This window comes from Spermophilus citellus (assembly GCF_964194105.1).
Source record: "Spermophilus citellus genome assembly, chromosome: 16".
NCBI lineage: Eukaryota > Metazoa > Chordata > Mammalia > Rodentia > Sciuridae > Spermophilus > Spermophilus citellus.
The window spans coordinates 9227382-9254783 of record NC_138196.1 but is presented as its reverse complement, the minus strand read 5'-3'; the positions used below and the strand labels follow the sequence as shown (position 1 = coordinate 9254783).

Genomic DNA, 27402 nt, shown 5'->3' with positions numbered 1-27402 from the left:
GCCTGACATGTGTGAGGCCCTGGCTTCGATCCTTAGCACCATAAATAAATAAATAAATAAATAAATAAATAAATAAATAAATAAATAAATAAATAAAATAAAAGATCCATTTACAACTAAAAAAAAATTTAAAAAGATTTTCAGTGGTAGAACTATGGGTGATACTTATTTTTACAAATTAAAAAAAATATACACACATATATAAGCATGTATTTTAAATTTCGACTTAAGGAGCAGTAGCCCTTGTATCATTAAAATTCGTAATGGATACCAAAAATTGGCTTGTCAGATATTTCAGTTCACTTTGTGTCTACTGTGCCTATATCCAGAGTGTGGGCCTCTTTTCCTACTATGCAAACTGTGAGTAGACCTGAGTAGGACTCTTAGCTTAGTCCCCAACCCAGACAGTAACAGCACAGATTAACTGTGGATTTTTCAGAAATAAGACAGATCTCTACTTTACTCTCCCTTGTCCTTCCTGGCAGGTCCAGATGGGCACTGGTTGAGTAGGGCAAAACTGTTCAGAAAACATCCACTTGTCCACAATGTGAAATACAGATACCAGTTAGAACAATACCCCTTTTTCATCCTTTCTGAGCTTGCTTACTTTGTTCATCTTGAGGATAAGCATTTGCCCTCTATCGGCAGTACTTGCTTATCTGAGAATTCTCAAGACATCAAATAATGAAGGATGACTTAATTAATGTTATCTTTAGTGGCTGAGTGAACTCAAGGGGGAAAAGAGAATGAAAGGTCACCACTTTCAAACTTCCCTGTAGCCATGAATAATAGTGTTAAAGTTGTTACATATATTCTCTGATCCTTTGTCAAAATATTATGTCTTTAGAAATCATGTCTTTACTAATTATATTAGATGTTTTAAAGTAGGGGTAGGGAGGCAAACTCTGTCTTTTCCAGTTCCCAAACTAATGAACTGGGCATTTGTATTCCTGTTTGTGATTCCTGATGTCCAATTACTATAAGCTGTTATTCTGTAAACACTCATTTCAGATCATCTTCACCTTTATTACTTGTAGTGCTTTCAAAGAGAACAATGGCCTTTTTCTAGTTCAAAAATGGGTGGTATATAGCTGAGAACTATTTCATGCATTGGGGATACAAACAAGTTGTAATGTGATAAAGAACAAAAGGGGAAGAAAATGATTGCAACAGGTTTTCATTGTGTCTTTTATTTGATGGGGGAGATTGGAAGGGAGCGATTGTTTCTTTCCTTAATTTTTTTTCCCCTTTTCTTCCTTAGACAAAACCCGTTGCATTTGCAGTTAGGACAAATGTCAGCTATAGTGCAGCCCATGAAGATGATGTTCCAGTGCCAGGCATGGCCATTTCGTTTGAAGCAAAAGATTTTCTGCATGTTAAGGAAGTAAGGAAAATAATTTTAATTTCTATCAGTTTTATTTTTCACCTTGAAACATCATTTTTCATTTCTTATTATTGTGAAATAGCCTGAGTATACAGCTGCAGTTGTATAATATACACTGAATCAATGACCCTCAAGTTTTTCTGATATAAATGTACATTTTTAAAGTGGAAAGGAATCAAGGGCTTCTGGCAATAACTTCAGGGCTCCCTTGGGCTCTGTGGCCCAGATATCAGGAATTGTTACAGTAGATTATCCTTTTTTATGCTTAACCTCTACTTTTTCTTTTAAGGTTTAACCTTGACTATGTGTAGATTTTTCTGATGTCTGAAGTTTAGCCATCAGGGGAAGGTTTAATAATTTCCAGAATTCACGAGTCTTCTTCTCTGCTGACAATGTCTAAACTCAGATTACGCGTGCCCTTTTTCCCCCTTGAGTGCTAAATTTCTGTAGTGAAAGGGAGAATGGCAGAAGTTGGAGCCAGTGAGGCAAGAAAGAGATATTAGGAAAATTATTTTCCTCTATGCCATATGTCTCTACCTGTCAGTTAATAACAATATAATGTGCAAATTGGAACAATTCACCCTTATGTTTAAATTTTGTTTGGACTCAACATGTATGAAATGCCTGCTATGTGGGACATTTTATTAAGTGACAGAAAGTCCCCCTACATAATATTGTGTGTGTGCACATGATATTTTTCTTGGATCTGGAGGGATTTACAATTGGAGCATTTTACATATGTCATAGTGTAACACTTTACATATGTAAATTTAACTTATCAATGCACTAAACATTATAAAGAGGTAATAAGTGCCAATTAAAAGACTATCATTTCAGTAACATAAAAGAGATATAAAATATTGGTTATATAGAAAAGATAGAAAAAGTTTTCAGAAGTAGTAGTGTGCCTAGAACCTCACTATAACAAGAAATTAGAGTAACATAAGGTCTCCTCTTGATGGATAATGCTCAGAGGAGAATCTCTTTCTACCACGGAAAGAAAAAGAAAACAATGAATATTCTTTTTTGAAGTGTTCCAGAATAGACTTATTCAGTTGAGGAAAATGAAATTAAATTATACAGACTAAAGATAAATATTCTACCTATAGGAGATAAAGTATCAGCATCAACATAAAGAAAAATCATGTGTGAATTCTGTTAGCAAAATTTACCTTTGTGCAGTTTTACAAACACAAAATATTTCAGATAGATTCCGGTATTTATCTCACTCTTAATTTTTCTAGTTAATCTGATTATTTAAGGGAAAAATCTCTAATTCTTTCTAGTTCCTGATGGTCTTTCACTAGGAAGAGCTATTAATCTCTGAACCTAGAAAGCCTGTCCTACTCATGGTGACAACAGCAACTGTGACAGAATTCTACCCCATCGTAAAGGCAGCACTGAGCAAAAGAAGAAAGCGTAAAGCCTTTAATGGACTGCTGCACACACCAAACACATTAAACCCATGAACCTAAGGGCTTCTTGAGTTATGATATTTAAGGCATAGTTCATTGTAATTGTCACATTCTCTCTCCATTGAAAATGGTTAATGTGGAAGAAAAAGGATTCAAAGATTTGAACTTCTGATTTTAACACTTCTGATTTTGTGTTTAGAAATTTAATAATGACTGGTGGATAGGGCGACTGGTTAAAGAAGGCTGTGAAATCGGATTCATTCCAAGCCCAGTTAAACTAGAAAACATGAGGCTACAGCATGAGCAGAGAGCCAAGCAAGGGAAATTCTACCCCAGGTATGAGAAAAATGTCAAGAGTTTGTGCAAAAGTTCAGAGTATAACATCATATTTATACTGTTTGTATTCTACAGTCTTATGTATTTGAAAGTAGCCTGGTGATATGGTCTATTGATAGCATAAATACTGCATTTTAAAAACTTCATCCCATTTGGTAGAGAACTAAAGTTAAATATGATCATTAATGAAAATAGCTAAGGTCATACAGTATTAAATCCCAGCTTCAGTGCAGAGGAAATCTGAAGTCCTAATCATTTGCTGAAAATACTCTGGCACAGAGCAGCCGTGGTGACTAATCCGAGTGTCTTTAGCTGCCTGGCATGGCAGGGAGATGTTTTAGAGATGACAGTCTCAGACATGATTGGCAAATAGCAGTTCTTGTCATCTGTTAGTTTCATTTTCACCTAAGAAACTCAATTTTCAGTTCTATCCACTTTTAAGTATTTAAAGAGACACTAGGTATGAAACAAGTTAAAACTGCCTTTGCAGATAGCGATTATGTGAGTTATGTAATCGGCTGGGGCTGAATAATCCTTCCTAGCAGGCTTGAGGTTATTTACCCTTCACTGGACAACTCACTAGGGGGCTGCCCAGACAGGTGGTGAATTTTAAACTGAAACCTATGCAGACAAGTCCAAGGACATACATGACAAACTTCTCCCCACATGAAGGATGGGCTACAGGCAAGACTTTAGTTTAATCTGAACAGCTTGGTTTCTGTTTCTCTATGCTTTATGTCTTGTTTGTTCATATGATGATGCAAATTCCTTTGTCAATGATAACATTTTAAATGTCAGCAAGGATTTTTTTACCCAAGTATCAACAAATGAAATGGAATGTGTCAGTTTGGAATAGCCATCCTCATTAAGTAGCATTTACAACTGTCAAGTTCATAGCATCTTATAATTAATTCCAGGGTTAACTTTTCAGATAGAAGTATAATCTTTCCTTTAGTTCTCAGGATTCAGCCCCATCTCTAAACACAAACTTGCCTAAGTGAATAAAAACACTTCCTGCCTTTGTAGGTTTTTTTCATTTGTCTCCTAACATTAAAAAAAAAATTAAGACAGAGTCTGGAGCAGTGTTTCAAAATTCCAGTAAACTATCAAAACGAACAGAAAAGGCGATTACACTTGGATGTGGTTTACAAATTCGGCATTTTTTATACAAGTAAAAGTTAAGGACTGGCTGGGTGCTGTGGCACATACCTATAATCCCAGTGGCTTAGGAGACTAAAGCAAGAGGATCATGAGTTCAAAGCCAGTTTCAGCAAAAGCGAGGTGCTAAGTAACTCAGTGAGACCCTGTCTCTAAATAAAATACAAAATAGGGCTGGGGATGTGGTTCAGCGGTTGAGTGCCCCTGAGTTCAATTCCTGGTACCCCTCCCCACGTCCCCCAAAAAAAGTAAAGGGCAAATTTGCATCCTGGACATTTTAACTGAGGATTATCTGTCAAAATACTACACAGCTAAAATAATATTTTGACTATTAAACTGCAAAAAGAATGTAAAATAAACCCACACTTAAACTGAAATTATACTTAGTGTTTTAGAAAAAGAAAATACAATAAACTTCTGGAAGAAAATGTTTTGGTTTTGGTAATAGGTGTCCTTACATAACTGCCAGAAACTGCCTCTATAAATACTACTTCTTACTAATTTTACATACTGTCTGGTTACTTATTAAATATAAAAGAGTATCTCTTAAAAACTTAAAATAGATGTAGAGCCCCCCTGGTAGTTACTTAATAGGTTTTTGATATGTCATGTTTGTTTTATATATGAAAATGCTAGAATAACAGCAATGATTCAGTTTTTTATTATTTACTGTTGCTGAGATTTCATATTAATATTCACTATAACATTAATATAGTGAATATTGCCCTTTGATTCACAGACACTGTGACGAATTCTTTCAACTAGATTCTTGCTCATGCATAATAAACATTAAGCAATGGGATCATTTTGCCCAAATTCTGTGTCCTCTTTTAAGGTATTTCTTGTCAGGCTGAGGTTGTGGCTCAGCTGTAGAGTGCTTGCTTTGTACATTTGAGACACTGGGTTCAATCCTTAGCACCACATAAAAAAATAAATAAATAAAATAAAGGTACTATGCCCATCAACAACTAAAAATATTTAAAGAAAAAGATGCTGATTGGCATCTTCATTTGTGAATTTGAGTAATATGTTATTGCCGTTCTTGTACACTGATGAAAACCATAAATGCTTTTTTATTTGGTACTGGGGATTGAACTCGGGAGCACTCAACCACTGAGCCAGGTCCCCAGCCCTATTTTGCATTTTATTTAGAGATGAGGTCTCACTGAGTTGCTCAGCACCTTGATTTTGCTGAGGCTGACTTTGAACTTGTGATCCTCCTGCCTCAGCTCCGAGCCACTGGGATTATAGACATGAGCCACCATGCGGCCAATGCTATTGTTTTAATATTAGCTCCAAAGGTTCTAAGATGCAGAAATGTATCTTCTATCAAATTTTAGAATTTGGTGGTTTTCAAGGATATGCTCTTCAGATCATTTCTAAATTAACCCAGTTTAATTCTCCATATTAACTATGCTTATGAAATATTCTGGGTACTAATTGCTGATTAAATCATAAAGTACTCTGTTTCACATTTTTTCATGTGAAAGGTTAGCAAGCTTTAAAATTGCTTTGTTTTACTTTTATAGGTTGCCCATGAAGGCTTGAGCACTTTGAATCTTAGTATAGTAAAAATAATGAAGCTAAGACAAAGGAGCTGGAACTAAACAAGAAGAAAACATTCAACTTGGGTGTTAGCAATAATATTCTTTGTATTCACTAACTCAGAAGGCCTCCAAATTAAAAAAAAAAAAGCAGAAGAAGTCTCTGTTGTTTAGTCACTTCTGATCTGGCTAGAGAACCTGAAGCCTGCAGAAATTATCCTAGTTTGCTTCTATTCTCTGAAGGCTTTTTAAAATAAAATCTTGGATTTGAAAATGTGAACAGAGACCATCACATAATCATTTCAAGTACTCCAGAGTCTCCACCAGGAAATTACTGTTCACATTCTTGTAAAGAAAAAGAAAAAAGAAAATACATTTTAAAGTTCAATAAAAATACAATCAAGTAGCATGTCTATTAAGCTGTATGAATGTTTTAGAATCTGAAATAAGTATCAGATTTAATATGAGTTTTTGCTTTACTTCAGTAAATCAGGAGGAAATTCTTCATCCAGTTTGGGTGACATTGTTCCTAGTTCCAGAAAATCTACACCTCCATCATCTGGTAAGTAGGTGATAAGTGCTGAACAGTATATACTGCATTTCATGCTTCCCCCAGTCTGATCTAGTTTCATGAATTCACATACACTGAATCACTCTGTCAATCCTACAAATGCTAAGATATATCAGAAATCAAAACTAACTAAATAAAAAACTAACTTGTGGAGTTAGCAAGAATTTGGAGAACTTTTTCTGGCTTTGGGTGAAAAAAAAAGTGTGTCAATTTACTCTGAGTTACTATAGATGACCATAGCAATAAAGAAGTGAATGCCCACCAACTATCACAGTATAGTGTGAGTTGTAGGGCTTCAGAATTAAATAAAAAGAGAACATAGCATTCAAACTTTAGAATAGAGTGAGGAATGGACAATTAAGTGAAGATGGAGTGATCAGCTTCTCAGAAGAAACACTAGACAGGCTCTGTGGAAGACATAGACAATGCACAGAAATATCAACAAAAACTCTTGTAGGCAGAGTAACACTACTTATTTTTTCCAAAGCAATGGATTTATTCTTATAAGTGCTAAACAAAATAAAGGACAGCATTTAAAGCTGAAAATTTCAAGTAAACAAAAATAATCTTTAGTCTAAGTATGTATTTCATGGGAAATACTTAACACTGAAAATTTATGGATCCTACTTAAACTAAAAAAAATGTTTTTATCTGGAAATCAAATTTAAGTGTATTTTGTTTTATGTGGCAACTCTAGCATTTTGAGTAGAGCTTACATTTCTATATCAATAGAACACTCACTGTCTTAGCATGAAAGCTCATAATCAGTGCCTTGGATTTTATATGACATAACTGGGGTCAGTAGGATTATAAGGATTGGCTGCCAGAGTGTTATAGCAAAATGATCTTGTGTGTGATTTCCAAGAAGCTGGAAATGAGAAAAAAAAATCATAAAGAGAATTATGCATCTATAGAAAAGTAAGAAACTGTCGGCACTCTGACTACAGTGTCTTAAGAACACGATTCTTCTATTAATAATCATACCAAGTTCCTGAATGTGGACAGCTTTTAGAAACTAGAGATTTAGCAAAAACTACAGATTTCTTTTTAAGTGAGCAAAATCTGAACACAATGAGAAATTAGGATGCATATTTATTTCAAAAGCAATGAGCTTATAACTTGCAGCAATTCTAAGATGCTCAAAATGAAGTAACAGTGTGGTTGAAGGGAAGATTAAACTACTGTAGCTATTATGTGAGGCTTGTATCTTCCCTTGAGCATTAGGAAGAAGGTCTTCCCTGAATGCACAGAAGAAAGGAACCTAATCCTGCTCCACTCAAATGTGTGAAGCTGTACAGATTCCTACATAGACTCATACATTTCCTATATATGTAAAAGAATATCTCCAGGATTCCTGAGGACTGCTACTAGGCTCTTAAGATGGAAAAAATGCTACATCACATTGTGATAAAGCCCCTCTTTTGTCGGCCAGTACAGTTCTTTCATTTCCTCTAACCAGACTGTAGCCATCTAATCATTCTAGCCATATAATGAAAACCAGTGCGTGCATTTTGGAGAATAAGTTAGTGTGTATGTAAAATAAAATTTCATTTTATAGTCATATGTTTATCATTACTAAAAATAAGTTCCATGAAGAATATAATAAAATAAAGATGACTTTAAACTTCACCAAAGTTTTATACAGACACAGGACTTTGGAATAACTTCTCTGAATACCAAGAGAATAAAACATTTGACCGACTGGCTTGGAGATGTGATCAACTGTGAAATGAATAATAAGCATATCTTTTTTGTGGTAATTTTTACATCAATAGCTCAATAGATCTAAGGTAAACCTTCAGAAAATTTTAGAGGATCCAGGAACAACTACCCCAATTATCAAGTGTGGATTGGCCTATAATTTCATCTTTTTGTTTCTCAGAGGCCCTATCTATAATTCCCCTCAATCATTGCTAGACCAAGGAATATTAGCATCTGACTGAGGTAAATGTGCATGGATGTTCTCAAGGGTGTGGAAAGGAAAACTTTCTACTTCACATTTGCATAATGGGGAAGTATGCCACACACCTGCATGTGTGTAGACACATCACCCTTGAGCTCTGCTCACCTTGACCCAAGTTCTGAGATAAAACAAAATATACCTTTCAAAAAATGTTCCCAAGGCTCTGTACATAATTACATACATACATGCATATACATGTATGCACATATATAAACATAAATGCTACTAAGGAGGACTGAAAAAGCTATTTTCAAAGTATTTTTTCCAACTAAATATTAATGTTTGCCGAGGTATGGAAATACAGTTCTGAATTTAAAAAGCAGTAACATCTCTTAGTAAAAGGAGAACCATGTGAATCCAACATACTATACAGAACTGTGAAAAAAAGATTCTCTTTTTGATGTGTTCTGAAAGTGACCACATATTCTTGAATTATCAGTGTTATAAAGAAAACCCAAATGCTTTTAGACTTAAGTTAACTAAATTCAGAACCAGTAAGTTGGAAAGTTGTCTCTTTGGGATATGGGGCCCCTGTGTTGAAATAAAGATAAATTTTAGTCCTCACTCAGGCTATGTGTGTGGGTAGCCAAATATCTGAGCACATCACAACATTTATGCATTTCCACTCTTCCTTTTAAAACAAATTCATCTGATGATCACAGCAGACAGGGTTTAGTGGGCAAAGCATAAAATTCAGTTCATGAACTTTGCCATCCCAGAGTACTATCAACTTTGACCTCCAATTGGGCACCCTTAGTTTCAGAAAGGCATTCAGAGGGAACTGTCCCTTGATTGGAGCCTTACTAAGCCAAATAAGAGGTGGAAAAAAAGAAAGAGTATGTGGAAATCTATGGCCAGAAAGGAAATGTATTTAATATTGGTTAAGACCTGTTACAGGAACAATGAAATAATGGCCCAGATCCTCTCCTTAGTCCAGAAAAGTACTAACAATAGTCTTCCTTTTTAGGATTCCAGAAAAATTATTCCTCAAAACTTTCTATTTTTCAGACTTTTCCCATGATAATCATTCAATAAGCCCCATAATGAAACATACCTATATGAGCAAAGGGTTAACCATAGTGTGCTATAAAAGCCAGGGTAGGTTCAAAGCCCTGGGCACATTTTATAATTTCTTGGCACACCACACACTGAACCTTTTAGTTACTCCATATGCATAGACAGTAAAAAGAAAGACATATTTACTAGGTAAATATGTGGAATTAATTTAGTTTATTACTACTTTCCCTTGATAGAAGACGGTACCTGATCTATTATGCAAGCCCAAACTGGTATTTGTAACACTGTACAAACAGTGCCAGGTATTCACTCCATCACAGGTTTTTGACCTTATCAAATGAAACAGAAAAATTAAATGAGATCCTAATTTCCAAATGGCTGAATGATCTAAAATCCTTAATAACCACAAAACTGAAAAATAACATGCCTATAAGATGATCTCCCCTTCTTTGGAAGGTTAAAAGAAACTATTGTGAGCATCAATTCAGCTTGTATGTCACAGGAATGTATATGTGTTGCAACACCAAGCAATCTGTTGTTCCAAATGGTAAATCATTCCTTCAATCTGAAAGTACTGTGGTTTTTGTTAGAGGGCTAACATGTATGATATGGTGTTTTCCCACATGGTAAGTAAATTTTCTTTTCATCTTCCTGATCTAATCTCAACTATAAAATAATTTTCTAGTGAGCTCAACTCTGTGATACCCTCCTGAATCCTGATACCAAAGACATGACCCCCTTGAAGAAGCAAAAGGAATTGAAAGTGTGTGCCCAGATTGAGAAGGACTGAACTGGGGGGCAGCGTGGTATAGGGACAAGAATGGACTCACTGCAATGGGAGAACTAGGTTCTGAGTCCTGCCCTGCCGAGTTATTACTGAGAGCATAAACTCTAAGTTCAGCCTTTAAATCTTATATCAACGTCGACCCTCTTATTTTTAAGTGCTTCTATAGTTGAAAGAATTGTATCATAATTACGTGTGGAAACATTTTTATAAACTCTGAGATTATGCATCCGTTTCCCATTTGCTACTTTTTAAGAGTAGTATTTTTATGTTGAACGATTTCAAATGGAAGGATGTCAAGCAACAATCCCAAACCCTCACTGTACAGTGGAAAAGAACAGTGACCTATTATCTTAGGTCTTTGTGCCCTCCATTCTGCCTAATGGGTTATAACCAGTGGCTTCATAAGTCACCACAAGCCTTATTGTTTTTATTAGACTGATTTCATTGGGATATCATCAGATCCAGTGTTTTCCAATTAGTCTTTGATCAGGCCTTTCTGAGTGTGCACTTGCCATTCATTTTAATCCTGTCTATCCTGAATCCCTCTCTGTGCTGTTTGGATTGAGGATTTTCTATTCTCTTTCCCTCAAATGCCTGTTGCGATTGTAGTAAATCTTTTCACATGGCCCCTATTTTCCACAAAATTAGAAATATGAGGCAAATCCTGTTAAGTTTTCAATATAGTTGCCTATTATCTAAAAGCTGGGTTAAGACACTGTACAAAGTGAAGCAGAATGTTCTGTACTGTAGTTTTATATAGTCTATGTGGAGAATAGCAACATTATATCTGAAACTATAAATTAAAAACATTTCTCAAAATATTCAAGAGATCTAACATGGAATAGATTTGCTCAAGCAAACAGATATGATAAGGGTATCTTTCAGTTTTATCAGATTTGATTACATTGCGTTCTTAATGTGCTGTACCTTTAAATTTTACTTTCTTTGTGTACTGTGTTGAACACTTATTTATGATAGCTCTTTTACAGTGGTTAGTTTATTTGGTTTCATTTTATTTTCTTTATTACCTGTTTTTCCTCTCCTGTCCACCTGATGATTTTTGAATTGTTTGTCTGTATATAGCTATAGACATAGATGCTACTGGCTTAGATGCAGAAGAAAATTATATTCCAGCAAACCACCGCTCCCCTAAGCCCAGTGCAAACAGTGTAACGTCACCCCACTCCAAAGAGAAAAGAATGCCCTTCTTTAAGAAGGTAACATGAACTTCCCAGCTCCCGTTGTCCACCCGCTCAACTGCACTGTGTCACATTTCTAGTCCTGTTGACTGTCTGTGTCCTTTGACAAGCCAATAACATGCATGCTCTGTTATTCTTTGTTTCTTTTCCACGCTGCTGTAGCTAAGCAGAAGCAGATATTGGTAAGTTTACATTGACATAAGCTGTGTTTATCCTGCCACTGGCATCATTAGCATTAATTCTCACAGTTTTATTAAATACAATAATTTCTGTCCTAAGAAAAGAACCTATCAACAGCTAATTGAGTCCATGCATTTCAAACCGGCTAAATTCAGTGACCTGTTAAAATACCATTACAGTACTTATTCTTTTTGATGGAATAATATCTACCACCAAGGGAATTTGTTTCAGCATTCAAAGGATGTCCAACACTGACAACTCCATCTAATGCACCTCAATTGTGCATGCTTATTCTGTCTGTCTTTGTTTCTTTCTTTTTTCCAGAAATTTAACTGATAATCAAGCATATTAAAGCAGTTATTAGATACTGATTTATGATATCCAGATACATAGCTTGTACTAAAAAAAGATGATTCAATTTTTAATTTAGTCAGTATTTAAACTTCTAATCCACTAGGTGCAAAATCTGCAGATGAACAAGACCAGTGGAAAACTGCAGGCTTGTTTTGGCGGTTTACTGTGAGTTTTTCCTATTGTCATATATAAATACTCTCCCAATGTTCTTGCCTTCTCCATCAGTCAGATTTCAGCATCTCACCTGTTGGACAATGGGGCTGGTGGCCATGCATAGAGCCTTTGCCATTGGCCAACCAAGATGCTACGCACTGATGCTGCTTGTCCCCTGACTGGAAATTCCAGGGAATTCCTGAGCTCTCTTTATACCAGATAGCCTGATTCCTTTCAGCATGTTTTGTAGCTTCCAGTATTATTTTTTAAAGGAACACATACCCCCAAATTTCCATTTTTTCCCCTTCATTTATAAGCCACTTTCCAGAAGCTACTCTGCTGTCGTTTAGACTCATATTTCCTAATGTCAGCAACCTAGCACAAACATGGGAATACTCTCTGCCCCATAGTTTCTCAATACTAAAATATTTTCCTCTGCAAACAAGTATTTTACTCTGTAGAGGAACTCTAGGTTAATTAACTCATTGTGTCATATACTGAACCCTACACTTAGTTGTTTTTTTTTAAAAATAAATTTAGGATACCTTAAGAAGGGAAGACCTCAGAACTTAAGGCAAAACTTAAAACACCTGGATTTTTGTGTTAATACAGAAAGCCCCAACTTAATATTCATCCACTCCAGTGGGCCTATCTTTCTGGTCCTATCTTCTGATCACAGCTAAATCTTGCAGCCAAGTGACCAGCAGTGTCCACAGGTTAGGAACTTAGAAAACCATCATTGGTAAACCACTCTGGACATCACAGGACAAGAACAGCCACTTAAACCATGATGCTGGTCAAGATAGTGTTTGAAGTTTGCTTACCCTTAAATTTCACAACTTTAAAAAGAGCTTATCACAAATTTTTCACTAAATGATTCAAACAAAATAGGGTAAGTAGGAAAGGGAAGATAAAATAGACGTATTCTTGGCTGGGTGCAGTGACACATGCCTGTAATCCCAGCAGCTCAGGAGGCGGAGGCAGGAGAATTCCGAGTTCAAAGCCAACTTCAGCAATTTAGCAAGGTGCTAAGCAACTCAGTGAGACCCTATCTCTAATAAAATACAAAATAGGACTAGGGATGTAGCTCAGTGGTTGAGTGCCCCTGAGTTCAATCTCTGGCACCCTTCCCCCACAAAAAAAGACATACTTTTTATCAATAGGGAACAAAGTACCAATATTCCATCAAATAAGGTAATTTCTGTAGCTACCTTATTAAGAAGCCAATTGATTACCAGCATGGGAACCCTTTGCTAGTTGGCAGTCACAGATTGGAGGAACGAAAGAGCTATTAAACACTGTGCCACTTTAGACTTAAAGACTTGGAAATAAAATTTCTTGGTAGCTGTTATTAAAAATGCATGCAATTTATATTCCTAATTATGATGGTGGGAAATGTGTTCTTATACTGCATAGTTATAAGGACTTGGCTTCTAAACATTTTCAGTAATATCCCAGGTGGTATAACATAATAATTTAGTAAATATGCTTATGATGCCTTCGGCACTGGTATTCATTCTTCTTATGTTATCAAATCTGTGGTAACTTTCAACATAGAGCTCAGGAAAAAAAAGCCTGAGATTCAACAATAAGACTGTTTTCTGTGTTTTAGGTTGCTTTTAGAGTGGTGCTTGTGTGGCATTTGTGCTGTCACTGTATTATGTTTGTCTCTTTTTTTTCTGTTCAAAAATGTATCCTACCTTAATTGTGTCTATTAAAATTAATTTTAAGAGCTAGGTAAAATTTTAATCAGTAAAATGTGACAGCACAGTCACAGTAATATTTTTCTTCCCCTTGATCATGCTGTCTACAAATATTGGTGAAATCTCAGACAGAAACTATTGAATTTGAAATGCTTTTTAAATCATTCCCACAAGCAACTTAAATTCAAACAAAGTGAGAAACTTTATAATAAGCAATTTTAAGCAACAATAAAATGTTTTTCAATGACAGGCTGATACAAAAATTACATTTGCACATTAGTTTACCAAATTCTTAAAATACTTAAAAAGCATTGTTCTTTTGGTACATGTAATTCTTTAAGTATATATATTTTCATGAATATATATACTTAGTGGAGAAGGGTACTCCTTAACCAAAAAAGAGTTATATAGAGAAAAAAAATTAATATTAACTTTCCCAGTGTCTAAGGCCATATTTATTGCTCTCCTGCATTTCTTTTTTTATTAAAAAGATTATTTCTGGATCAATTTAATATTTTCTGTTATTAAAATAATACAATATACAAATACTATCAAACAAATCAGTCTTAATGTAATCAAATTAAGTAATATATAATTATTTTGAAAAAACTGTATTTGAAGAAAGCTGAAAAATGTTGATAGTTTTAGAAATTACAACAAAATTTATCTCCTCCCCTGCACTTCCAGAAAAGAAACAAATTCCTGCAGAAAAACATGAATTAGTTATGTAATAGAAACACTAACTAAACTACATTTGAGAAGTATATTAGATATGCAAGTTGATAATTAAGCTTTGGAGGGCACTGAAGCACTGTCGAATGTTATTACACATTAATCATCTTCTGAGACACAAATCTTACATTTATGTTTTTAAATGCCAACATATAAAAACTAAAAATCCAAAAGCATTAATTATTAACCTGGAAACACTGCTCATAATTACTGTTTACTGGAATATACATTCATGCCAACTTAAATGCTCACAAAACAGAATTTTCAAGTATTTGGTAATGAGATTCACAATGTTTTGAAATTAGGCTTTATGCAGGTAAGACAAACATCTAAGATACAAAGAAAATAGAATCTTTCTTTTTTCCATAATTAACCATGATCATCTCAATTCTTCAAAAAACTCAAATGCATTTGAAAAGCAATATTAACTTCCAGTCAAGCCTATGGCACGTATTCTGCATGAGGCATGTTTCTGTTTGTTCTACAACTAGTTTTTTGTTCAAAAGTGGCACTTTATGCTTTTGGAACTATTATGATAATAGCATTTCTTGAGATGAGCAAGAAAATCTCTGCACTATTCAGTAACGTGAAATTCAGGAAAATAAACCCACCAACCTTTGATTGGGTTTATTTAGAAAAGAGGCAAGTAGAAAAAAATTTAAATGTCTGGAAAACCAGTGCCTCATATTAGAGTTCAGCAAAGTTATTTTATTAGATGCAAAATCCTACGTTTCCCCTGTCTGTGAAACATCTAAATGCATGTCCTCTCTCTGCAGACAGAGCACACTCCTCCTTATGATGTTGTACCTTCCATGCGGCCAGTGGTCCTAGTGGGCCCCTCTCTGAAGGGTTATGAGGTGAGTAGCAGCCTTTGCCTCGGTAGCACACTTGACCTTCTCATGTTAAACTGCTTTGTGATTCTACCTCCCACTTTAAACTATGGAGTTTGAACTTAAAGAGCCCAGAGCAGCAAAGCATGTTGTTTTTTTCAAGTTGTGGTATATGTTGTTTGGTGTGTTCTCGTGGTTGTTGCTTAGGATATTTCTGCTAGCTACAATTTCCTCAGTCCAGGAAATCATATTAAATGGAGAGTAACTGAAACCATTTGCAGTCTAATTTATTGTCACTAAAGTATCAGGATAAGTTTGGGGAACTCTTTTGAATTATCTTTGCATTGGAACTTAGAAACAGAAAAATATCATAACCTCACCTGCTTCTTTTTCCAAATACAAAGTTAAGGTAATTTAAAGAGTTCTTTTCATTTTTTCCTTTTTCATATTTTATTTTTCTTAAATTATTTATTTATTCTAATTGGTTACATGATGGCAGAATGCAATTCATTTCATATTACACCTGTAGAGCACAATTTTTCAAGTTACTGACTGTACACAAAGTATTTTCATACCATTTGTGTCTTCATACATGTACTAAGGAGAATGATGTCTAACTCATCCCACCATTATTCCTACCCCCATGTCCCCTCCGCACTATCTAAAGTTCCTCCATTCCTCCCATGCTGCCCAGCCATCACCATTATGAGTCAGCATGCTCATATCAAAGAAAACATTCAGCCTTTGGTTTTGGGGGATTGGCTTGCTTTACTTAGCATTATGTTCTCCAACTTCATCTATTTACTTGCAAATGCCATGATTTTATTCTCTTTTAATGCTGAGTAATGTTCCAGTGTGTGTGTGTGTGTATACACACACACACACCAAAGTTTTCCTGTCCATTCATCTACTGAAGAGCATCTAGGTTGGTTCCATAATGTAGCTATTGTGAATTGTGCTGCTATAAACATTGATATGGCTATAAAAATTGTTTTATCAAAGTAGTAATATTTTATCATAATTTATTGCTTTCTCACAGGTCACAGATATGATGCAAAAAGCATTGTTTGATTTTTTTAAAACACAGATTTGAAGGGTGGTGAGTATTTCAGAATATTGGCCTTTGTGGATTTTTGATTTCATGATAACCAAACAGTGGTGGGACAGGCATATGATCTCAAGGGTAAACTGCCCACTAATATCTATATGATGACAGAAATAAGTTTTGTTCAAAGTTGAATCAGAATCAATAAATATTTGTCATGTTTCTTTTCTACATCTGCAATCCTGGAAAATCTAGTTCCTGTACTTACATTTATAAGCTGAACTTGGTCATGGCCTTCAGTTTATGATCAACCAGCTCTCATATCACTGCCCAGACATCATAAATAAATATTCCTTTCAATTCACTTTCCTATTCTTCCCAAAGACTTTTCAGCATCTCTTCTTAAACTTTCTCATGTCAATCTCTTTTTATGAACTTGCATCCTATATCACTGAGAAAATGGGGGCAAATAGAGGAGAACATCCAGTAGGTCTCATCACACCTATCCCAGCTTGTAAATCTACCAGAATGTTCTGCTTAGTGTTAAGATACATTCTAGCAATGGTTAACCCACCTCACAATCACTTGAGCATTAGATCCCATTCAAACTATCTAGATAAAAAACTATCACTCCTTCCCCATCTCTGCATCAGTATTTGCTGTTCCAACGGAAACTCCATACACATAAAAAAAAATGCATTTTCTCCTCATATTTGACTTCATATTCCCCTCAAACTGTCTTTTCTTCATATCTTTATAGCAAGACTTATTTAAAGACTTGTGTATGTTGTACTTGCTCTCCTTTTTTCTCTCACATCTATTCCAGTTATGCTGTCACAAGAACTAGTCAAGATCAAGAGTGATCTGCACACTGCTAAATCTAGAGGTGAATTCTTACCCCTTATGTTACTTAACCACAAGCAACAGATGACATGGTGGACCATTTTGTCCTCTTTGAAATAGTTTGCTTGGTTTCTGGAACCACATTTCTGGTTTTCCTTCTATTGCCCTAGCTACTCCTTTGTCGATTCTTCCTCATCAGCTAGACATCTTGGAGAGCCCAGGGCTAAACCCTTTGGACTTTTCTCTCTTCCAAATACATTCACTCCTTTTAAAGATCATTTCATTCTTTGCTGATATTTCTCTGAATTCCAGGCACAAATACCAAACTGCCTATTCAGCATCACCACTAAGATGTCTACTGGAATTCTCAAACTCAACCTCCAAACCCCCCAAACCTCCCGTCTTCCTAACCTGATTTAATAACTTCTTCATCTTTCATTCCCCAAACCCTTCAGCCCCACATCACTGAATTATCCTCAACTGTTCTTTTTTACATCCTCCATCCAAAGGCTGTTGTCTGTATCCTCAAAATACATCCATCTCTAACTACTTCTCATACCTCTTCTACTCTCTATTAGCCTTTTGGTCTGAACACTATCGTATTTTCCCTAGATTTGTCTCAGTGCTTTTTTTTTAATGCTCCCTTAAAGTATGCTCTCAGTTCAGCAGCCAGAATGTCCCTGTTAACTGTGGGCTGGAGCTCACCATTCTTCCATTCGTGACTTTTCACTCGGATTGAAAACCAAAGTCCTTTCTGTGGCCTGTATGACCTCTGGGATCTAACCCTGCACACACCCTTTATTTTCATCTTTCACTACACTCCTGCTTGCTCATTCTGCTTCAGCCACTCACTTCCTCACTGCTATGTCCCCAGACAGCTCAGATCCATGTCCACATCAGTGTATATGCACTTTGTAGTTCCCTCTGATAGGAACACTTTTTCCTCAAATATTCTCCTTGGTAACATGTGCATATGTACACACACACTCTTTACCTTCTCTGTTTATGTATTTTACCTATATATTGTTATCAGCCTTCTCTGACTAGAAAAAACTCCAGGAGGATAAGGGTTCTTAAAGTTTTGTGAACTGTGGTACCTAAAATGCTACTTGACATGAACAATGAATGGATTAATGCTGATTCAATGTCTGCTGTGTACTCTGTGCTAAAGAAATGCAGAAATGTTGAAGCTACTGTCTTTATGAAGGAGTCATATGAATACCATAAGTTGAAACGTCTAGCAGTAAAACAGTACACCGATGAAGGGGCACCTCAGTATGTGTAGCACAAGGTATAGGTAGCATAGGAGCAATTAATACAGATTTAGTGATGTCCCCAGATAGTATGGGGTTTTAAATGGACCTACGATCTTACCAGTTGAACCAGGAGGAAGAGGAGAAGGGCATGTCTAGTAGAGTGTGCAGGTAGCAGGGTATGATGTACTGTATGTGAAGTAAGCCACCTAGAGGTCTTCAAGGACCTATGCAGGGAATGATTAGTAACAAAGCAAGAAGCTGTATCTAGTATGGCACACCAGTAAGCTTGGACTCAATCCATTACCTTTCCTCCCCTTCCCTTCCCTTCAATAAAGCCAATGTTGTATATTTTTTTTAAATTGAACAAATTATGTATAATTATAAAGCATCAATCTCATTCCCTAATACCTTCCTTTTTCCTCCCTCTTCTCTCCCTGATCCACTTGATCTCGTCTTATATATAAACTCATTGTAGCATGTTTTTACATGGACATAGCATAATTTGGGAATTTCATTCCCTAGGACTTCCCTATATACTCTCCTCCTCCCTTCCTATACGCAATATTGAGTCTCCTTCCTATTTGGGGAGCTCTTTTTGTTTTTGCTACCCCTTCCCTACTTTCCACATATAAAATTCAACCCTCGACTTTTAGTCTGGGTTATTTCACTTATAGCACGATATTCCCCAGTTCCTTCCTTTTACTAGCAAATCACATAATTTCATTCTTCTTTATGACTGAGTAAAACTCCAGGTGTGGGGTATGTGTTTCATATTTGCTTTGTCCATTAGTCTGTTTATGGATATCTAGGCTTGGTTCTACAACTTGACTGTTATGAATTGAGCTGCAATAAACATTGATATGCATATATCACTACAGTATGCTGGTTTTAGTGTTTTGGGATATACATACACCAATAGTGGGACAGCAGGGTCATACACGAATTCTATTCCTAGCCTTTTGAGGAATCCCCATACTGCTTTCCAGAGTGGTTGCACTAATTTGCAGCCCCTCCAACAATATATAAGTGTATCTTTACCCCCACATCCTCACCAGCAATTGTTGTTATTTGTGTTCTTGATCATTGCCATTCTAACTGGAGTGATATGAAATATCAGTATAATTTTGATTTGCATTTCCCTCATTGCTAGGGCTGTTGAACATGTTTTCATGTTTGTCAGTTATTTGCATTTTTTCTTTTGAGAAGTGACTGTTTATTCTTTTGTCTATTTTTGATTGAGTTATTTGCCTTTTGGTGTTGAGCTCATTACATATTCTGGATATTAATCCTCCCTTGGAAAAGCTTTCAAAGATTTTCTCCCATTCTGTAGGTTCTCTTCATGTTCTTTTCCTTTCCTGTGCAGAAGATTTTTCATTTGATGCCATCGCACTTATTTCTGGTTTTTATTCTTAAGCTTATTAAGGAAGTCACTACCTGTGCCAATATGTTGGAAGGTTGACCCTATGTTTTCTTCTAGCAGTTATACTGTTTCTGGTGGAATTCCCAGGTCTTTGATCCACTTTGAGTTATTATGCAGGGTGAAAAGAATGGAATCTAATTTCATTCTTGTTCATAGGGAAATCAGTTCCTCCAGCACTGTTTGTCTAAAAGGTGATCTTTTCTCCAAGGTATGTTTTTGACAGCTTTGTTAGGGATCAGATGACTGTGTCCCTGTGGATTTCTCTGCACATTCTAGTCATTGATCCTCATCTAGTTTTATGCCAAAATCATGTTATTTGTTACTACAGCTTTGTAGTACAATTTGAGATCAGGTATTGTGATGCCTCTGCAGCCTAAGCAAGTCTTTATTGAGTATATTCCATGTACCAAGAATTATGAGGTGTCAAAGCAGACAAGGGCTTTAATTTCATGAAGTTGACTTAGACAGCCTTGAATCAATGGGTAGCATAGTAAAGTTTAAGTTAGCTCCTGAAATATCAAAGACATGATAGGAGTCCAAAATTTAAGAATAGATTATAGGGGACTTGGGAACATGCTGGACTAGTACATATTTCTCCATTCTAAATAAGATAAATTTGCTGCCTCTTTGCCACACTCCTTTCTCTGATCCTAATAATATAAGTACAACAGACAGTTTTTAGTGTTCTAATAAATTTCTTAATATTTTCTAGATCATACTTATTCCTCCTATCATTCTAATTTACATTGACCTTTAAGGCAGGGGTGTGCTAGGGATTAAAGCTAGGGCCTCACAATGCTAGGAAAGTGCTTAAGCTACATCCTCAGCCCTTATATTGGTTTTTGACAGGAAAGGCAAGAGTAGGGAGGGAAATTTTTATGGCTGGACAGATATTAATAAGCGTCAAGCAAAGATCTAAAAGGAATTGAAACTAGTTTTCCTCTAAATACAAAAAAATATATATTCTTTTCTACCTACATCAATACTAATTAGATGTTTATTGTTCCATTTAGTAAGTGCCAGGAAATGGCTTTTGGTTTGGCCTGGGACTGTCAGGCACTGACCAAGTTTAAAAGGCATACATCTAATCTGCCCAATTGTTTCTTTATTCTCAGTTCTGTCATTTTTCACAATTTGGAATTGTCTACATGAACATGCACACCTAAAATATTCTGCTAAAATAGAAACTGTACTGTCATGAATATGTTAACTCACTGCCCTCTCCTAAAATGGAATGGAATTTATTGACTTACCACTTCTAAGTAACCCTTACTATGATTTGGATTGGAAGGTGAATTCCAGTCAGGATGCATATCTCGGAACCATGTTCTATGGTATCATTCAGATTGATTTCATTTAGGAAACAAAATATCTGAATGTTGGATCATGTACTGATTCTCACCAGAAGTAACTTCCATATGGCTTTACTAATGGACCTGCCTTGGGCCATCTTGAGTCATAGAGCTGGAGTTCACTACCAATTAAAGATCCACAAAGGAAGTAACAAAAGTCCATAGGTATAATTTCAAAAGATATAATGTTTTTGGCAAGGCAAGACAACAGTAGAAAGTAGAAAATCATCAGAAGGTGCCAGCTATATGTGTATACATTATATTGTAAAAGGGAAAAAATGGATTATTCCTTTAGGCCCACAAGAGAGAAAATAAAGGTTCTAGGTATTTGGGAATTCTTTTTCTGTTCTGAAACCTAGTTAATTTAATTTGTTAATAAACCTAGTTAATTTAACAGCTCTGGAATATTGTTGGAATCACTCTTCCAGTTATTAGTGTTTTGTGTGTCAGGTCAAAAAAGACATGATAAATCATCCTCTTTTTGTTGTGTACAATAGAATAGCCCCTAACCAACGGTGTCATGCCAACAAAATAATCTCCAGATTCACCTTGTAGGACAATGAAAGGTAAATTAACAAAATCATGAACAATAAGGAAAGCTACCATTTGGGACAAATTGTTTTCTCCACCAGTGACTTTTAAAATGTCAGCTATCAGTACTGAAGTGTTAGGAAAGTGTACTGAATTGCTATAAAGATACTGTATACCAGTGCCAGAATCTTGTGTGAGTAAACCTTATTGGAAATCAATAATCCTGGGAAACACTGTATCACTTTTTTCTGGTGTAAGTAAACATCTTCAAAACAGGTTTGGATACCTATCAGAATCACGTTAAGAAAACTCAAGGGGCCTTTTGCCACTTTTGTCTATTTAATATCAAATGTCTGGGGGCAGGTTGTGAGATTTCTAACTGTAGAAGTATATATAGTGATTCTGACATACCATGAGAATTGAGACTCACTGCTCTAAAATGATTTGTTCCTATGAATTTTGCTATTTAGATCTTCAAGGTCTGCTGCTTGGCAGACAATGCCCAAATCATGACTGTTAAGAACTCAGATAGTGGCCTGTCTCATGTAGCATATGCAGATAACCACGTAAGCAGGTCAATAGAAGCCTAGCTGAGCAGTGTCATGTTTCCCCAGGATGTCACCATCACAGGGCAGCTGCTTCCCCATAAGTTTGCAGAGCTCTTTCAAGGCATATAACTAGAGCTCTGGTCATCAGCAGTGCTCAGGTCTCAAACAGCTGTAATAATCAAGTGCCTAATACTTTAGGTACTCACTCTTATTTCTGTTAGAAATCCCCATCCCATAATAATATACCAGGTCACTCCCTCCCTCCCTCAGGTCTCCAACAAATGTTCCCTTACCTGAAAGATCATCTCTGAACATTTAATTAAACCTTTCACAGCATTCCCATCTTCATCCTCACTATTCTGCATTTCCAGCGGCACTTATCATGACTCGACATCAGGTATCTGTTTGCTTCTCTCCATTCTCTGCCTCTTCTGTAAGAATGTAAGTTCCATAACAGCACCTAGAACAATGATCGACACATAATTGGTACTCCATAAATATGGATGAAAGTAATGACTATCTTTGCACTATGCAGGTGTTTAAAATAAAGGAGTCCTATTACATGCATTACAGCTGAAAATTCCCTTTACATTCCACACCAATCCCCAAGTAAATAGGAATTTTAAAGTAATCATTGAGCACTGGTTCTTCCTACCTCTAGCCTGATTTCACTTGTGAATGCATTCTGAAATAATAAATTATTTTTTAAATTTATGGGTTTATTATTGGGTTTTTGTTTTTCTTGTTCTTGTGGTGCTAGGACTTAAACCTCACACACACTAGGTATGTACTGTACCGCTGAGCTACAATCCCAGGCTTAGTTGTGCTTTTTAATGCTCAAATTTTCATCAAAGCACAAAAATTTTAAAAATCAAGCAGACTTACAACAATGAAGATGAATCTCAAATCTGTTAGGTAAAGAAGCTCAACTTGAAAAGTTAAATATATGTTTCTATTTATATGATATTCTGGAAAAGTCAAAACCATATGGAGACAGTTACTAGTTTTATGGTTGCCAGAGTGGAACAGGAGGAAGGATTCTCTACAGAGGGGCAGCATAAGGGAATGGTGGAGTCATGAGATAATTCTGTGTCATGAATGCACTGGTGGGTGAAGAATTCTATGAATTGGTAAAAACTCATGAAACTGTATACCCAAAATGTCAAAAAAATCTATTTAAAAATATGTCTATTTTTTTAGTTGTAGTTGGACACAGTACTTTTATTCTATTTATTTATTTTTATGTGGTGCTGAGTATTGAACTTAGCACTTCGCACATATTAAGAGAGCACTCTACCACTGAGCCACAACCCCAGCCCTAAAAATGTATATAATCAACCTTCCCATTTAACTGTTGACTTAAATGGTCAGGGCTTTCTGACTAGAATAGCTTTCCTTCAGAATTTTGAAAGCCTTTGCTCCATTAACTTCTGGTTTCCATTGTTGTTCTTAAGAAATACAAAGCACTTCAATTCCTGTCCTGTTTTTCTTCTGGAAACTTTTAGTTTTCTCTTTGTCCCATAAATATTATGAAATTTATAAATTTTAGTGTATATCTTTTAATCACTACACTAGATGCTTTCAATTTGAAAAATCAGACTGTTAATTCTGGAATTATTTTCTTTTACCTATTCTCTCTTAACTCCTAATCTGTGGAATTTGAACTTCCTGGGCAATTCTAATTTTCTTAGCTTTCTTCTATTTATCTCTTTGGCTTTTTTGTTAAAGATCCCCTTAACTTTCTTTTAAATTTTGCTTCCTACTGTCACTTTTAATTTCTAAAACATCTTATTTTGTTTTTAAACAACTTTATTCCAGTTTCATAGATAATAATTCCTTATTAATGGATGACCTTTCTATTTGTTGTGGCCCCTAATGTAAAATGTTTTCCTAAGATGCCTAGTAAACACTGCTGTGCTCAAATTAATTAATTGGAAGTTCTGTGCTGGTAGTGGAGTTTGCCGATGTTATGCTCACCTATAGGACAATCTTGATGGATAATTTACATAGAAGATATCCAATATACATTATCTTTATGCCTATATATATGGTTTTTTTTAAGTTTTTAACAGGCCTTTAAATATTTGTTTATTTATATGCGGTGCTGAGACTCAAACACAGCACCTCACACATGCTAGGCAAGTGCTCTACCTCTGAGCCATAACCCCAGCTCACAACTTTATGCCTTAATTATTTGGCAGTTTCCCCCAATCTTCCTTTCTTACACCTCGAGGATATAAACATAAGCCTGGCTACCAAAATTCACTGATAAATGGCACTCTTTCTGCCTACAGATAATTTGTGGTCTCATACAAGATAGGAAAAGAATTCTCACCTGGCCACTTTTTGTGGCGAGCTCTAATTCTGAAGCAGGTTTTTAAATTGGGCCTGTCAGTAGCTAGTGGTGCAAAAGTGATTTTTAAATCAGTCCTAACTTCACCATCCTCTTCAAAGATATTGTCGGCATTCAATTTTGTTTCATAGTTTTTTCTCCTTCCAACTTGAACACTCATTGAATACTTTTTTGGAATATATCTTTTACTATTTCCACTTCCAGATCTTTTTGCTCATTTCTACCCTATCTAAAATGAACCCACTCAATTCACTCAATATAACAATACCTTATATATTCTCTTCACAATAATCATCATAATCTTTCATTGCTTTATTCTTCATCTCTGCCACTAGAAGGAAGATCAGATTTGCCTTGATCTTATTTTTCATGATTATATATTCTGCAGGGCCTAAGAATATAGGGCTCAGAAGTCTGGGTTTAAATCTGTATATTTAGTAAATACCCACTAAACTTCTCTCCTAAAAGTTTTTGGAATAATTTAATCAGAAAATTCATGTAAAGTGCTTAGTACATATATGGCACTTGAATACAACCAATAAATGCTAAGTAAGGCAAGTACAGGATAAGCAAAAAAGTACAATGAAGTATCCTAACATGTGGTTGGAAAATATGGTCATTATATATATTTCATTCTTGGGATGAATTTTGGGCATATAGTTCAATTCCCTTTTATAAGATTAACAACCTTAGGGTCTTTTGTTATTTTTTCTCCAACAGGATATCTATCACAAGGGTCACTGCTGACATCTCCCTTGCCAAACGCTCAGTATTAAACAATCCCAGTAAGCATGCAATAATAGAAAGATCCAACACAAGATCAAGCTTAGGTAAGTCTGCAATACTGATGAGCTGAAGCTATGTGGACATTGCTCTCCTAAGAATGACAGTGAAGAGATCTAGCCAGATGATGCTTCCACATACTGCACAAACAAAGGGGCATGTGTTGTCAGTAGCTACTGGTACAATCTTCATTTTATTGTGTGGAAAGATTTGTTACAGTTTCAAGTTAAAAATTCCACATGCTATCAGTACTGATGTTTTGGTTGTGGTTTGTTTTCACTAATAGGAGCTGAGAATTTGAATTATCAATAATGAAATCATATTCAGAATAATGTAATTTGTATACATGATGAGAATGAGGAAGTAAATTCAGGGCTATTCTCCATTGATACCAATATCTGTTTTATTTGTAAAAATAGTATAGGGTCTTGGTTAATTTGTTCACAGAGTAGTTCTGAAAATTGCTTATTAACCTATACTGATTAAATTCAGACCTTTTCCAACTATTTCTTCTCTTTGAAATATGTGCTTAATCACTGTTACACATTTAACTTACTAGATTGTTGGGTTTATATTTTTATAAAGTAAATTTTCCAAGGGTTGTGTGATACTTAACCTTTAGTTCTTTTTCATTTATATATTAAATAAATTCTTTGAGATGCTAGCTTTTAACAGAGAAGTTTTTAGTTTAGTCTGATATAAGATTATGTAAGTAGAAAAACTACTAGATGAAAAGAGACTTATCAGATATCTTAACCAACTGCAACATACACTTGTTAAGAAACATTGAGAGACAAGCAAGGAAATTGAATACTGATTGGCTTTTATGGATTAAAGAATGATAATTCAATTTTAGATCAGCTAATGATAGTGGGTTTTTAAAAACTTACCTTTTATGTATATGTGTGTGTCTGTGTGTGTGTGTGTGTGTATATATATAAAATAAACATAATAAAAATATATATTATTTATATATATTATAAATATGTATATATATTATTTATAAGCAAAATTTGCAGGCCTAAAATTTATGTCAAACTTATCCAGAGCATGGTGTGCACACAAATGCCATACATGTGATGTTTTTCCTGTATATGCATACCTACGATAAAGTTTAACTTATAAATTAGTTATTATCAATAACTCAATAAAAGAAATTAATAACAACTCAATAAAGAAACACAACAATAGGCTGTAATAAAGAATTTTCTCACATGCTCTAATCTCTCTGGAAAGAGTGAAGACATACTGGTATTTCAACCACAGCTTGACCATGGGGTGGGTAAATGAAACCATGGGTAAATGAAACCACATACTCAGATAGGGCAGGGGAGACTGCTGTGTATAAACCACATTCAATATAAAGTGTAGAACACTTCATTAACTAACTCTGACTTATTCCACTTGTGCTACTAGAACAGAATACCACAAATGAATAACTTATAAGAAACAGAAATGTATTTTCTCCTGGTTCTGGAGGTTGGGAAGTCTAAGATCCAGGTGATGGCAGGTTGGGTAACCTGGAAAAGACCACTTCTTCCCTGGAGGAGGGTTGGGGGCTATGCTGCATTCTCATACAGTGTGTAGCTTGCCCAATCTGGGCTGATGATTGAAGCCAGGCTGCACACACACAAAGCAAGAGCTTTGCCACTGAGCTACATCCACAGCCTATGTAGCCTTTTCTAAGACGATCATGCTACTAACTGCTTAACTGTGCAGAGAACACATTCAAACCACAGTGTCAGATGTGCCAGGTAATTTCATTTAATTCATCCTAAATGAAGGACATAATGTGTGGCAATCTTACTTCAATGCAATGAGTATTTTTAGCGTAGCTAGAGATAAGACGAATGATCCAAAATATTCAAGTTCATGAAATTCTAAGTGTTTATTTTTTTAGAGATTCTGCCATTATAAGTATGTCATAGAATCACTTACCTTTTAT

At 35.4% G+C, this 27402-nt stretch overlaps 1 pseudogene across 1 annotated transcript in view; it reads left to right on the top strand.

Annotated features, from left to right (window-relative positions):
* The first annotated feature begins 1220 nt into the window (after nt 1–1220).
* Nucleotides 1221–27402, top strand: part of LOC308635075 (voltage-dependent L-type calcium channel subunit beta-2-like) — a 30999-nt pseudogene continuing 4817 nt past the window's right edge. Inside the window, exons 1-7 of the transcript in view lie at nt 1221–1384; nt 2999–3135; nt 6323–6399; nt 11259–11392; nt 15273–15353; nt 16366–16425; nt 25395–25504. The product of the transcript in view is annotated as a voltage-dependent L-type calcium channel subunit beta-2-like (transcript). The remainder of the gene's footprint in view (nt 1385–2998; nt 3136–6322; nt 6400–11258; nt 11393–15272; nt 15354–16365; nt 16426–25394; nt 25505–27402) is intronic.